Source organism: Erithacus rubecula (assembly GCF_903797595.1).
Source record: "Erithacus rubecula genome assembly, chromosome: 17".
Lineage (NCBI taxonomy): Eukaryota > Metazoa > Chordata > Aves > Passeriformes > Muscicapidae > Erithacus > Erithacus rubecula.
The window spans coordinates 5,935,991-5,947,100 of NC_136669.1; the positions used below are offsets into that span (position 1 = coordinate 5,935,991).

The window sequence follows — 11,110 nt, forward strand, 5'->3', positions numbered from 1 at the left end:
GACATTGATAGAAGCAAAAGCTGGAGGAAACCAAGTGAGCACTCAGCTTTCAGGGAGTCTGGGGCTTAGGGCAGTCTCATTATTTATTTTGGCTGCTGAGTCACAGCTTATGGATGTGATCTGTTGGGATGTAATTTGGTAAGAGAGAAAGGAAAAGGCTCCAGCCAAGAGAAGGAAAATAATACTTGCAATAACAGAGACTATTGAGACCTAACATTGGTACACTGACAACAGAAAACAAACCTTTCTGATTAAGGCTTGAATTTGGGTAGGCTTTTTTAATTTCAACAGGACTTTACTCTTCCATTATCCCTACAAAAGCCACTATAATTTCCTAAGGATAAAGCAAACACCAAAGTTTTTACAATCTGTTTTCTGAGACTGCTGCCAAGTTACCATCTTTTCCCTGGTGAAAACAGTGATGGTGCTCAGTCAGTGAGGGCTGCTGATTCCACCACTCTTCAATTCCATGAGCTACTCACCAGGATATTTCTGCCATCATTCCTTCTGGACAAAGTTGGCTGTGAGGCTCTGGAAGCAGAGGAGACAGTGGGATCAGTCCAAGCCTGGGCTGCCAACATGGAGAAAACTAAGCAGAGGCTTCAGAATGAAGTAGAGGAACTCACTATTGACTTGAGAAGGCCAGAAATCCAGCCAGGAGTGTACTCAGCCTGACCACCAGGATCGAAGACCTGGTCCCAGAGGCTCTGGGAGTCTTTCTGTTAACTCAGGTTGGCTTTGGTCCAGTCCCTTATTTCTTAAGGTCTCTTAGATGTCAAGCAATCTATATGGCCATGAGAAGCAAGGCTAAGACTTCTCACATCAAGAGAAAACCCAGAGGAGAGTCACAGCTAATTCCTGGGAGCACACAGCATGCTTCTCATAAGCTCATTAGCTGACTTCCAGAAACAAGAGTACAGCTAAAGCAAAAGCCCTCCTTTACTGCAAGGCAAGGTATTCATCTTCCTTTAAAGGATAATGATATCCTGCTTTGAACTTTTCAGTGTTGCAGTACTGGTGGGTTGGCCACTGGTTATTAACTGCCAAACTCAAAGCAGACCTAAACAACACAGTTTAAACATCAGCTCCTTCATTAAATTAGTATTTCTACTCTTGCTCATAAGCATGAATAGTAGTGCAACTGTGGGATATTTGAATAAAAATGTTACTTAAAATAGGCACAAAGGCTGCTCCAAATCCACTGAAGTCCTTGGGTACCTGCCAATTCCTGCAGTTGGCTTTAGAACAGATCCCAAGAGCCGAAAATCCCACATACAGCATTGCATTACTGGGCTGAAAAAATCTGTTTCCCCATCCCTTTCTTTAATGAAGCAGTTCTTTATTCTCTGGTTCCTGTGGTGTGCTTGTCACCATGGTATCTGAACACATGTGTGGATCATAAGGATATGTAGAATATTTGTGATTAAAAGCTCCTAGGAAAGAAAAACGTACCTTTATTCTTTCCCATCATGACAAGCAGTTAAACAGTCTAAAATAGTCTTGAATAACATCTTGTTTGTAACTGAATCTTCTTTGAAATAGAAAAAGTCACACTGATCAACCCAGGCAATTATCAACAGCACATCTGCACAAGGAACATCTGAAGTGGAAAACATTTGCTCCACAGCAGCATCATTATAACCACAGGAGCAAGGATGACTATCACACTGATGGGAACTGGGTGATCTTGTTAAATTCCTAATGGTGAGCAAAGACAGCCTCATAAACATTTTAATCATCCATTCAGAGTGACCAAGAGAAATGCTGCCAGCCTTTAGAATGGCTGCCAATTTAACTGTGACTGCCTGGCAGGACATGCAGAGAAGTGAAGTGTGAAGAAAACTTGTGTCGAGTGAATGCTTGGCTTTATTTTTCCAGGCCAATTCTACTTGTGTTGCTCTGGACAAGAGGCACAGAGCCTTTGGTACAATGCTAAAGGAATGGCAAAAAAATGGGAAAGAACTGCAGGTGGAAGTGAATTCACAGAAGGACTGTACACAACTGAAAATGTAGAGCTTAAGGCTGCCCATGAAGAATCCTTGGAGCACCTGGAATTTATGAAGAAAGAGAACAAGGCCATTAAGGTTAAGTACTCGTTTGATGTACAAAAATTCTGCACATCATAAGCCCCTTGATTTCTACTGAATGATCTCTTGGGGTGTCTTCCAGCACCAATTCCACTTTCCTCATCCCTAGCAGTGCTTTCAGACTCTGAGGACATTAATTGAGGCTATAAAAGAGGCTGCAGTGCCAGTTCTGGCTATCAGCATCCTCTAATTCTGAGCAATTCACTTGGAGGGCTGTTAACAACAGCCAGCTTTACCCTGGGAAGATGACATTCCCTTTAACCTCTGTGGAGAGGATTCAGCATCTCCTGCAATCAGTTCAGAGCAAGTCAGTCAGACTCCTCTCAATCTCCCTCTTTGCATCCCTTCTCCCTATCAGCTCTTCAGTGATACCAGTTCAACGTCCCCTTCCCACTCCTTTTATTCTTTTTACATTTCTGTAAATTATAAGAATTGATGTCTTACAGGAGGCTGGAGGACTGTAAACATTTAGAAGATGCTACAGTCTGCTGTCCTTGTGGCCAAGAGCAAACAGTGATGGACACTCTGGCCCACAACCAGCATTTCCTGGGCTCTCCCCCCAACCCTTTGCTCCAGCCTCCCTCAGCTGGCAGAGAGCCCCTCTCTGCTGCAGGGAGATGATGTGGTGTCCTGCTCCCATTTTGTGAAAGCAACCATCTGAAAGGGGGGAAGGGGAAGGCTGGATAAAAACTGGGAAAAAAATTCTCTTTATTTAGTGCATTTCTTTCTTCCACCTCTGTGAACACACATAGCTAGCAGGGCTCATTCAGAAATGCAGGATAGTATTTAGCAATGAAAGGAAAGGGCAGGTGACATAAAGTGACTGAAACCATTTCATGCTATTTCCAGTCAAAGGATCTGTCTGGTGCACTCGGTAAAGCACATAGTCCTGAAATAAACCTATCACATGAAATATCTGTTTTCTTCCCCAGAGGAAATTAAGGATCTAATCAATCAGCTGAGGAAGGGAGGGAAGAACAGTCAGGAGCTGCAAACAGTGAGGCTGGAGATTGAGAAGGACAAACTGCAGGTGGCACTGGAGGAAGCAGAGTCTTCCTTGGAGGTATCAGTGCTGCAGATGTGAGAGATTCCTGCCAGCCTGGTGCCTGCTGCCCACATACCACCAGATGGATTTTGCACTTATAACTGGATGGATTTTGTATGTATAATCACACAGGCCATAATTACATTATGTACAGAATAAGGCTGCAGCATGAAGGGTTTAAGTTAGACATCAGGAAAGTTTGATAATCATTAAGGGAAATTACTGCTTGGACCAGATTGTCTGGAGGTTACAGTCTCTGTTATTGGAAGTTAAATGCAGTCTGGTCTCACATCAAGTGGGACTGGTGAGGCAGGAGGTGATCCAGATTTTAGGCAGCACATTTTTAGGATGACCTCTTGAAATCTCTCCAGCCCTGTTTTAAAATAAGGTATTTGTGAATGGCTTGGTACAAAGTCCTGGTGTCTCAGTTTTAACAGATTCGAAAAGTTACTATATTTTTATTACTTGGTGGGCAATAATTTGATACAAGGGCTGGATCAGACTCAAGATAACAGACTGCTGTACCATATGCTTCACTGGAGTCCACAGAAACACTCACCAGCATGCAATTGAGTCTCTGCAGGAGAGTCTGGAGACTGAAGTGGAGGGGAGTGCTGAAGATCTCTGCCTGGAAATGATGGACACTGACCTGACCAGAATGGAAATGCAGCTGGATTGTGCTAGCAGGAACACTGAGCTTGTCCCAACCTGAACAAACTGCAACAGCATGGCCAGGCAAACTGGAGAGGCTGGATGAAGCTCCTGGAAAATAACTCCAGTTCTATTTTATACTTAAGCAACAAAGCAGTAGATTATGTGCTCTTGTTTAGACAGAAATCTTGAACACACTGAGAATTTATATTCAAAAACCCTGGTTCTCCCACTCACACCAATTTCAATCTGCAGTAGTTTCAACAAATCTCATACAAGACAAGCATTACTATCAGTTTTTGTCAAACTGAAAACCCAAGAACTATTTATATGTAATTAAACCAAAAAAGTTCTGTTTTTAAGAGAAGTTATGATTGCTGTTTGAATAGGATAGCCAAGAAATGGACTGCAAACTAACAGAGAAGTAAAACTAGAGAGCTTCCTTCATCTCTTCATTGCTAAAATAAGACTAAGCAAGCAAATTAGTAAAAAGCTGTCTTTTTGTTGGAATAAAGTGATAGAACTGCTGCCAAAAATCCAATTCTAGTAACTTAAAGACTAACAACAAAGATTCTATCTCCCTATACATATACACAGACTCAAACCTAACTTGTGCTCAGTTACATCAGCCTCAATCAGAAACAACTCTCTAAAAGTCAGTGTGGCTACAATGAGAGGCAAACATGGTGCTGAGAGAGCTGGGGTTTTCATAGAGTTTGGGTTTAAGTTTTGCTTTAAAAAAAAAAAAAAAAGTCTGGCATCACCTTAAAGAGCTTTGCAGCGAGACCTCCTACAACTTTCAGCATCCTCTCCCTTCATTATTTACATTAATCTTTCACCTGCTTTCAGGACCTTTGGATCCAAAGGGATGAGGATGCTCCCAGCATGAAGAGCTGAAGAAGCTGTAAATGCTGCCTCTGCCCACCTCAGAGAGAACTGGAAGAAGTGCAGGCTGACCTGGAGGGCAGTGAGCACTCTGGAAAACTCTAGGAGCAGGCAGAGGTCATGGAGAAGGCATGATGAACTCAGTGCCCAAGCACTGAGAAAATAGAACTATTCATGCAACAGCTACCTCATCAGAGAGTTTGTGTGTGTGTGGTTTAACATTAAATCTTAACTCTAAGAAATGCAGGATTAGGCAAATATGGATAAATATCAGTGGTCTATAAGGCAAGTCTGATAACTCTATCAGTCTGATAACTGATAGCTCAGTTTTTAAAAATATTACACTCACAGCAGGATTTTCACAAAAGCACCATCTTTGCCTCAGCTTTAATCCTAGCAAGGCTTATGAAGAGACTTTTAACGAATTTGGTGGAACAGTTAAGACACTGCTGAGGCAAAAGCTACCCTGAAATGGACAGCATAAAATTCTGCCTCCACTGAAACCAGAGTTTTACAGTTGTTTCCATGGTGCTCGGATTTCTTCCATGGACTGTAGCCCCCCAGTGAGATCCATTGTAGTGAAATTTGAAGCCTCCTTGCATTACAGGCTGCAGAATGAAATAACATACCTGCCACTTCAGCTTGTGCACAGATTTATGAAGCCACTTTAACATTCACCATTAGAGTCTGCAGTGCTTTTCCATCAAGACCACCCATGATAACATTTCCATGGAGAAGAGTGTAACTTCTGGAAAGGACTGATAATCCAAGAAGCACTTCTCAGCTGCAATTATGGGGCATTGGTTATAAAAACTGAGTCGTAAATATGGCTTTTATTCAAATAGGATCAAAAATACAGCCAATACATTCCCCTCCAATTGACCAATAATAAAAGGATACATTTTAAACAGGTGAGCTGCTATCTCCATACTAAATTGGGGGTTTAAAACTTATTTATTATATAAAACCCACATAGCACTGAAGTTGTGCAGCATTCTGGAACACTGTGGCACATTTACATGATGTTTGGCTGAAGAGCAGCCTTTGTTACTAGAATGCCATTTTTCTATTAAAGCCTTTGGAGCTCTCCTTCCATAGAGTGTTTTTATTATTATTATTGTTATTTTTACAGCAGCAACAACAACAGTCCTCCAATGATTCATATCAGTAAACAGTAAGTGCTAAATGAGCTGTGGGGCTCATATTTTCCATGAGATAAAAAGACACATCCATATCATAAACTGTGAAGCAGAGACTATGTTTGTTGAGAAAGCAATCGAATACAGCTTCAGTCAGGTCTAAAGCCAGATGCTGCTACTGTAGCAGAGCTTTGAAATAAATAATATTGGTATATAAACTGAAATCCAACAGAAATTCAGAAAAATGGATGAGGATTTCAGGCCTTGGTAAACAACAGGGTCTGTTTCTGCCTCAGAGGTCTATCATTGCATCACTCACAAATCATCTCTGGCAGCTGAATGGAAGATAGGAGCAGATAAGGATAATGTTTTGGGTCTCTAAGACTTCTTTCTGCCCTCTAAAATCAGTTTGTTTACTATTAAATGAAAGCTGGGGCCTGACCTTCAACACATTACTAATGAGCACGAGGAAATCATCAGCGAGCACTGAGGAGGTGATGAGGGAGCAAAGAAAGCTGTGGCTGATGTAAGTCACCTCCCCACCTTTCTGCCCTTTATGGTGGTAGCTGGAAACTTTCAGGTATACATTCCATTATTTCTCTCCAGTGCTGATTTGAAAGCAGTGTTAATAATAGATGTCAGCACTTGCCCTGTTTTTTATGATCCTGAAAGGCAGAATGCATGTTAGCTCACTGATTGCAGCCTGGCAGAATTAATCCACAAAAGAAGAAATTCACTTTCACTCTGCCTCCCTGGTAATCTGCATCACAGATGGCACCCTGAGGAATTCCTCCATTTCCTCTTGATTTGTCCTTTCTTTCACTTATTACACAACTCCACTCCTCACACCTATCAGCCCTCCAACAAAGAGTAGGCTGGGTTCCCTCTCCAGCGAGTCAGTGGCATTTGGAATTGGCAGAGGGGAGCAGAGCTGCCAGCACTGAGCAGATTGCTCCTTTGGCACTGTGCTGACAACTGGCACTTCCCAAATATCACAGCTAGCTGGGGATTTAATGCACAGCATTTCCTCCCAGACTGACACTGAGCCTTCTGCCACCTTTGTGCTTTCTGCTACTGCACGCTCAGACAATGTCCTCACCCTCCACCTACAGCACACACTCAGCCACCTTCTTTCCACTGGAGGGTGGAAATAAAAGCCTGAAGTGTCATTAGAACCAGAACTACTGATTTAATAACAGGTGGGGGTAGCAACTTTGACTAGTCCAGTGGTTCAAAACAAGCACCCCACCACCTGGTTTATGGTCTGATCTAGAGTCATCCAAAATGTCAGGGATTACTTCCAATGACTTTCAGTGAACTCTGGATCCAGCCTTCAGAAAGGCAGCCTGTGATACACAATAAAATTAAAGATATGGCAAAATTTCTCAGAAAGTAACACACATTTCAAATCTACATATCCTGGCTTTCCATGATCTGTATAAATAGCTGTGCTCTCAATCTGTTTCATACTTTCCTCACAGGCTTCCTGTGTGGCAAAAGATCTGTGTCAAGAGCAGGATCATTATGTGCACCTGGAAAAGATTAAGAACAACTATTAAATTGCAATAAAAGACCTATAAGTCAAGATGGAATAGGCAGAATGGTTAGCCCTGAGAGGAAGGGGGGAAAGAAACCACCATTATGAAACTCCAGGGTAAGAAAAACATGTACAAATATATTAGAAAGATTATTTCAACAGAGCAGCTATGAAACTCTTTCCTGCACCTGAGCTTCCACATTCAGCACAAATACCTGAAAAGGAACATTTTCATTTAACAACCCATATGTCCCAAAGGGAATGCACTAATTCAAGGAAATCCAGACTAGGCAGAAAAGCTGCATGTGGGATACTCTGAACCCACTGGAGTGCAAGGGAATTGCAGCACTTTGCACCCCGTGCAGAACTCATCCATCAGAATCTTTATGGTGCCTGAATGCAGCAGTAACAAGCCACTGGTCTCAGCAGCTGATCTACACCCACAAAGGAGAATTTGGAAGGTGTGCTGTCATCAGCAGCATGACTTTTATTTTTCAACTGCAACAAAACTCTAGAGCACAAATAACTTCATATTCCTGGGGTAGATAACCATTCTCCTATTTCTGACCCTCAAAATGGCACATCAGTTGTGCTCCTGCTCCTCTTCAGATGAAGGAACTGGAAACAGCCAGACACCAAACAGAAACACTGTGTGGAGGCTGAACATTCTGCACAAGAAGAGGTTTCTAAAGAACCTGGTCTTCCACAAAAAATGGCTGTAAAACTAATCAGATGGGACAGATGCAGAAGAAACTGTAAATGAGGATGCTGTAGGTCTTCCCTGCCTCATCCCTGTTTCATCTCTTGGGAGTTTGATTGGATGATTCTTACAAGTCCCTTCCAGCTTGATGTGCTCTGTGATCACACCAGGGGCATTTTCCCTCTCCAAAACACGTGCTGCAGGAAGGACACATTCCATTCATATTTACAGCATCCCTAGACACATGGATCTTTGTAGAATTTTATGCACCTTTTCAGACAGTCACTGGAATGTGTGCATCACTCTCTAAAAAGGATTGTTCTACCTTCTGTGCAGCCACTTCCTGCTCTCAAGCACAGTCTCTGATGTGTGCACAGACATGAACACACAATTTAAAAAATACTTAGGAACTACCACTCTTTAGGGTCATGCCCATTCTCCTCGCCTTGAGGTCACCATGAACAACTACCAGACATGTTCCAGGTCAATTTTTCCTAGTGCAAAGATTTCTCTTGTTAAACCTGGTACAGGAACAGAGTCTGGCCAATTAAAGGAAGTCCATATACGAAGTGGATGATGTGAAGGGGAGAGATAGAGAGAGAGAGCATTTGGTCTGAACAAAGTGCACACCAGGCACTGTGTCTCAGCCTTTGCTTCCTGGGGAGGTTATCCAAGGCCTCCATCCTCTTCCTCTGTGCCAGTGGCTCAGGGAAGCTGGAGATTGCGTGTTTGAATCCACCTGTCATGAATTTATTAGAGCAGAAAAGGGTGTGGGATGGAGATGAGGAAAACATAGGTGTGTTCTCAACACCATCTGACTCATGCAGTTCCCTGCAAAAGGGAATACAAATATTCCACAAGTCTCTCTAGGCACAGAGGTACTCCTGGAAGAGCTAATGGATAGTACAGATGTTTTCACTAATGGTAAAACAAAAAGGGAAAATCCTTCTACTCCCCAAATGGATGCACAGTAAAGGCTAAATCTTTTCTTAAAAGAATAGAAGACAGAAAAAGTGAAAGAATTTGCAGACAAAAGAAATATCTGTGTGTCAGACTCAAAACCTTTCAAATAATACATCCCTGGTATATCTGGGATGATGGAACACATCCAACACTATGTGAAGGATCTGTGCTAACAGAGATTTAAGATTTTTCAAGTCAAGGATCCAGGTCATGCAAATAATTCCTCTCATCAACAGCCTTTATTAAGGTTTATTGTATGGAGAAAAACTTGTATTTTTCACAGTGAGAAAGCAGAACATTGTATTCTGCTCCAACTCAAGATGGAAGGCATTGCTAGAGGAGGGTAGAGAGCACAGAAAGAGCAAATTCAAATGAGCTGAGAGGCAAAAATAGCTCCTGTGGCAATGCACACCTAGAATGCACTCAAAGCATGCCTTCATCACCAATTACCTGCTTGTGTATATAACAGCCTGCTTCCAGAAGATCTCTTTTTGACTAGCTGCTACCCTGTAGCTGAATGAGGATGTCCCAGCTTAGATATTTTTTTCATATCTTCTGGTCAGATTGCATCTAAACCACTTTCACTAAGATCAGCTCAGCCTTGCTTGTGAGGCTTTAATCTCCAAAACATCAGCATCATTCCTGGATTAGCACAGTGCAATTGTACCAGCACCAGAGCAGGAGCAGTGGTGGAAAATTCTTGGGGAAGCTTCACTGAAAACAAGGTCTTAGCTTTTAATGCTTAAAACCTCTGCAGAGCTCCTCATTTAGATGCCCTCCATCCATCTGCTGAAAGTCATTTGGTAAACATAAAACCGTATTTAAAATGTAATTTTGTTGCTGTTATGTAACTCTACTCGGCCTAGTTGTGTGTCTTTAATCCCTGCAGCTGAGGCAGTTTTACTGTGAAACCAGTAAGGGCTGCACTGATTACACATCTCCCAGCCACAGAGCCACAGGACCACTGACAGAGGCCATGGACTCTCACCCCCTTCCTGAGCACAACACCTTGTATTGCACTTCTGCCATCCTGACAAATATTTCAGATCCATTCCTAAAAACTTTTCAGAGCAGCCCTACATCCTGTTAAATCAATTCCTGAAGTAGGGCTTCACTACTTCAAAGCAGCTGCTGGCAATCTTTTACCCATATCTGCCTTGTTGTTATCTTAGATTATGACTTCTGGCCCTACCCTGTGGACATAAGAGAACAAATTGTTCCTTTCCTCAGAGCAGCAGCCTTTCATCTATTCAAAGACTACACACATCTTCCCTCAGTTTTCTGTGCTCTCAACAGGCTCAGCTGAAGTTATGTGTTCACAGACCCTGATCATTATTGTCACCTTTTTCTAAAAATCATCCATATTTCTCTGGTGCACAGGACTCTAATGCTCTTCTAAAGCAGCTTTAGGATTCCTCCATGTGTTTTACTTGGATTTTCTTACCCACACAGACCTGTGTGGTGTTTACCTCATCTGCAAAAAGATATCTTTTGTTCCTGTTCAGCTTTTTGACTCTCAGCAGCCCCTCCACCCTCCTCTGCAGCACAGCCCTATTCCCAGTGGTGTAAATCTGAGGCTGATGGTGTTGAGTGAACAGCAGTGCACCTGCTGCTCAACCACATCCCATTTCTTACCACAGAGCTCCCATTTCCAATCCTGGCTCTGCCACTGTGTTTATTCTGAACTTGTTCTCAGCTTCAGATGCAGTAATTGCATTATTGCATCACAGATGAGTAATGCACAGGTAATTCCCTGAACAAGCACTGATATTAAGCACTTCTTCCCTCAACCAGTTTTGCAACTCCTTTAGAGCAGTATCATCTAGACTGGTTTCCCAGTTTATTATTAGAATATCCTGCAAGCCAGTGTCAGAAACTCTACTAAAAATCAAGATATATGACATACATTGCTTCGCCCTTATCTGCAATCCTTGTTATGCTGCCAGAAGAGGAAATTAGATTGGCTCAATTCATTCCTGACAAAGCCATACTGGCCAGCATTCACCTCTTTTTTTTTTTTTTTCCTTTGAGATGCTTATAAATTGTTTATTTTCTCTCAGACTCGAAATTAAACTCACTACTCTATTGCTCCTCAGTATATCT

The 11,110-nt window shown here is 42.3% G+C and overlaps 1 long non-coding RNA gene across 7 annotated transcripts in view; it reads right to left on the minus strand.

Moving 5' to 3' along the window:
* Positions 1-7,341, minus strand: part of LOC306809454 — a 28,554-nt gene extending 21,213 nt beyond the window's left edge. For 4 of the 7 annotated variants that reach the window (XR_013776233.1, XR_013776234.1, XR_013776235.1 and 1 more), the window contains exons 1-5: positions 7,278-7,341; positions 7,060-7,153; positions 5,298-5,452; positions 4,610-4,769; positions 3,692-3,849 (exon numbers count right to left, since the gene is read on the minus strand). This is a non-coding gene — a long non-coding RNA (uncharacterized lncRNA). Of the gene's footprint in view, positions 1-482; positions 532-1,337; positions 2,049-3,691; positions 3,895-4,609; positions 4,770-5,297; positions 5,453-7,059; positions 7,154-7,277 lie in introns of those variants that run through there. The other 3 variants (XR_013776238.1, XR_013776239.1, XR_013776237.1) reach the window with 3 other exon arrangements.
* Positions 7,342-11,110: the final 3,769 nt, after the last annotated feature.